Raw genomic sequence first — 3,854 nt, 5'->3', positions numbered from 1 at the left:
CGTGTACAATATTTTTTTTTTTATTTTTTTTTTTTTTTTTTTTTTTTTTTTTTTATTTTTTTTTCTTTCTTTATTTGTTTGGCGTAAGACGTCTCCACCCGTGTACAATATTTTTTTTTATTTTTTTTTTTTATTTTATTTATTTTTTCTTTCTTTATTTGTTTGGCGTAAGACGTCTCCACCCGTGTACAATTTTTTTTTTTATTTTTTTTTTTTTTTATTTTTTATTTTTTTATTTTTTTTTTCTTTCTTTATTTGTTTGGCGTAAGACGTCTCCACCCGTGTAAATTTTTTTTTTTTTTTTTTTTTTTTCTTTCTTTATTTGTTTGGCGTAAGACGTCTCCACCCGTGTACAATTTTTTTTTTTTTTTTTTTTTTTTTTTTTTTTTTTTTCTTTGTTATGGTTCGGATCCGCACGCCAAATGCATCTTTTATAGTAATATATCTCAAAGTAAGTGTTACATAATCACATTACTAGCAATGATTAATGGTAATGCGTTTGAATGAAGCAATTTGAACAAAATGAAATACGCTCACCGGATAACTATTAGGTAGGCGAACCGTCCACCTAACTGCTTGCTTAGTAATTCTGTGTCGTCCCTCAGATGCTGTGAAGTCTCATCGTAGCTGGTCAAGTGTCACATTCGTAGCTGGTCATGTGCCACATTTCGAAGTCATCCATTGTCTAAAATCACTTTACAAGATATTAATCATTCTCACACGTTCACAAAATTTTAAATATAGGGATATCCGATTTCTGGGGTTATATTTTTATTATTACTATATCTCCCTTCTGGAATCTTTTAATCGTAGCTCGACCTCTCAAAAACCTAGCTTTGTATCTTCTCTCCGCCTCGACCATCCTGTTTTGAATGTGTTGGTGCATTACTTCGATTTAAAAGGACTGATTGTTGAATTGTAATCTAAACTGTCAAAGCATAATTGACTTGTTCGTATGTGCAAAACATCGGCAAGGATACTAAATTTTCCACATGTATTCTTATCACGTAATAAATCTGCTCCGGTTAATATATCAGTAGTCGTTTCAAAACCTGGAACTTTAGAAAATTATTTCTACATTAATAACTATTTAACTATTCATTGAAATAGTAAGGTCCGATCTCAATCCACGCAAATAGTTTACGATTTGTTTTCTACACCCAGAGATTTCATTTGCAATTGATTCTTGTATAACGCACCACTGCGATCTTGCATTTTATTTAAGAGTACATTTACCAGTTGGTATTAAATTAAAATTCGGCGTGATCTCCTTATTCCCGTCGGAAACACGATTCAAACGCATGACCACGGTTAGCAGAAAAGGAACAGAAATTAGTTATATTCGCAATAGATGTATTTGATCAGGATTTTGGAGTCGAGTATGCTTTCGTTTGAATTACAGCATCGTTTTTGTAGAGGCACTGCCGTTAACCAGACATGTTGCAAATATTACTGTGAAGAGTATGTCTATTGTCAATTTTAAATAAAGCAATAATCTCAGTAGTTTGATATTAAAATCATGCAAGTTCTTATAGATCGAGTGAGTACCTTTCCACTCAAGTCTTCCCAAGGCCTCCCTACGTCATCTCATGGTATTCTTAAGGATACAGCAAGGACCTGTGGTTGGCTCAAGAGTAACACGCGATTAGTTCAGAGGTACGCTCTCCACATCTGTGGTGTAGACTTGTCTTCTCACGGCTCCACAAGGCATCCCTACGGAATCTCATGGTTCTCTTATGGATACATCAAGGACCCGTGGTTAGCTCAAGGGTAACACGCGATTAGCTCAGAGGTCACGCTCTCCAGATCTGTGGTGTATAATTGTCTTGTCACGGTACCACAAGCCTTCCCTACAGAATCTCATGGTTCTCTTCAGAATACATCATGGACACGAGGTTAGCTCAAAGGATAATAACAAATGTTAGCTATGGTCTCACGTAATGCCTCTTGTGTAGATGTTGCAACTAACCAATCGTCTGCACACTTTCTAGCTCGCTCCTTTAAAAGGCTTTAATTCGAATGTCGTAGTTACTGATTTGGTACGTATTTACAGCCGTAAAGATGCGTTTGAATCAATCCCGAACACACACACTATCACCGGGATCAAAAAATCTTGTTAGTAATTTTAATCGTATCCCTTGTTTTTTTTTTTAGTAGCAAACGTTCGGTCACGCTCTGCATTGTTGACATCATTTGCATGAAAGACTGAGGAGCGTTCTTCATTACGCAAGTTCTCCGGATGATTATTTTCTTGAGCTGGATCAGGATTTACAAATACACTAAGACCGGCAGTAACTGATCACAGGAGCGATCCCACTTCTGATATCGGATTTTATTATAAATTCATTATTTTAAAGACAGGACGCCAGCCTCGCTGACATCTCTAATGTCACTTGTTTCAGAAAGTTCCAGATATTTTAGAATGAAACTTCAATTCTTCTAAATGTTCTTGTATTTCTCGAAGGTTCTTTATGCTCCGCACTCGCTGAACTCTGCAGTCCCCTGTCGTGCGTCCAGACGTCATATTTAAACCAGAATTCAAACATAGTTCTATTCTCTTTGATTTCGTTTTACTTTTAACAATAGTAACGACGACCAATAAGTTGTTATAATAATTGATGCCAGTTATTTCCATGTTGCATCCGTCATTGAAGCTGCTTGCGCCGATATATATATATTATACTCAAAACGTTGTACCACATCGTATATCACCGTTTCCTGTCGACGCCTTTCATTTATGATGTCCTGGTACTTGCGTCTAAGCTGTTACGCAATCACCGGTGTTCGCGACAAAATTTTTCTTTCTCTCACACTCTCTCTCTCTATTTTCTTCTTTTTAAAAAATATCCAAACAGATTGTGTTTAAAATATAATGATAGCGGGTAGCTTCGGCATGTGTTCTTTGTATTTGTTATATATGTATTTTCTCACTTTTTTAAAATATTGACTGACGTCTTCGAAGAGGAATACTTCCTTCATAGTTAAACAAAAATAAAAATAAAAATAAATTTCCTTCCGCGCGGAAGAAGTGAAACTTCGTAATGATGGAATAAAAATAGGAAGGGGTATAAAGTGTTTCTAAGGAATTTTTAGTGTTTTTTAAGACAAACTTTATTAACATTACTTACAAATAACAATTGATTCCCCGCATGCATTAAGGCGCCACGCGTTTTCTCTCACTCTTATCTCTTTTTAAGTACAACAAAGTACATTGCATAGTTTTTTTACTGTCATTAACAATTAGTATCTCAAAAATTTCTTTAATTTTAGTATATTTATATCAACACCTGTTTTTAATACACATGTACGGCATTCTGCGACGCTACATCGATACCGACAAAGAGGTTGCTGGTGCGGACCGTCTTAATATCAAGACTCCTGCAGTTTTATGATCTGCTGGTCAGTTTGGTATGAAATAAAAGAAAACTTCTTCTGAAGGTTATTTTTCATTGTCCTTTAAGAATTTACGAAAATTTTATTAAAGAAAAACACCAATTTGTAATTTTAAAAATGTAGTGAAAAGAACAAGTCTCAAAAATAAAATAAAACATAAACAACACCGTGTCCGTTCTGAATATTCCATTAAAAAATAAGTGTAGTTAAAATTACCAGAATTTTGTAATTTTTGAAAGATTCTGTGAGCTATTTAATTTTGTTCCCATTCATACGTTTTTGCGCCTAAACTGGTATTTATTTTAGATTTAGTAAAAATAAGTAAAAAAAAAAATAAAAAAAAATTGTTAAATAAAAATAAAATATAAAAAAATTCTATTAAAAAATATAAACAAAAAAAAAATACAGTTAAACTAAACATTGTATTTAAATTTGAATCGCATACAGAGATGAGTTAGATG

General features: G+C 33.7%; 1 long non-coding RNA gene across 1 annotated transcript; it reads right to left on the bottom strand.

The window, feature by feature from the left end:
• Nucleotides 1-288: 288 nt before the first annotated feature.
• Nucleotides 289-2,660, bottom strand: LOC133319343 (uncharacterized). The gene is made up of 2 exons (XR_009752988.1): nt 1,237-2,660; nt 289-1,058 (listed from the first exon to the last, which is right to left on the bottom strand). It is a non-coding gene; the product is annotated as an uncharacterized LOC133319343 (long non-coding RNA).
• Between the last annotated feature and the right edge of the window lie 1,194 nt (nt 2,661-3,854).

Source organism: Danaus plexippus, chromosome 17, assembly GCF_018135715.1.
Source record: "Danaus plexippus chromosome 17, MEX_DaPlex, whole genome shotgun sequence".
NCBI lineage: Eukaryota > Metazoa > Arthropoda > Insecta > Lepidoptera > Nymphalidae > Danaus > Danaus plexippus.
This window is presented reverse-complemented; position numbering and strand designations above follow the sequence as displayed.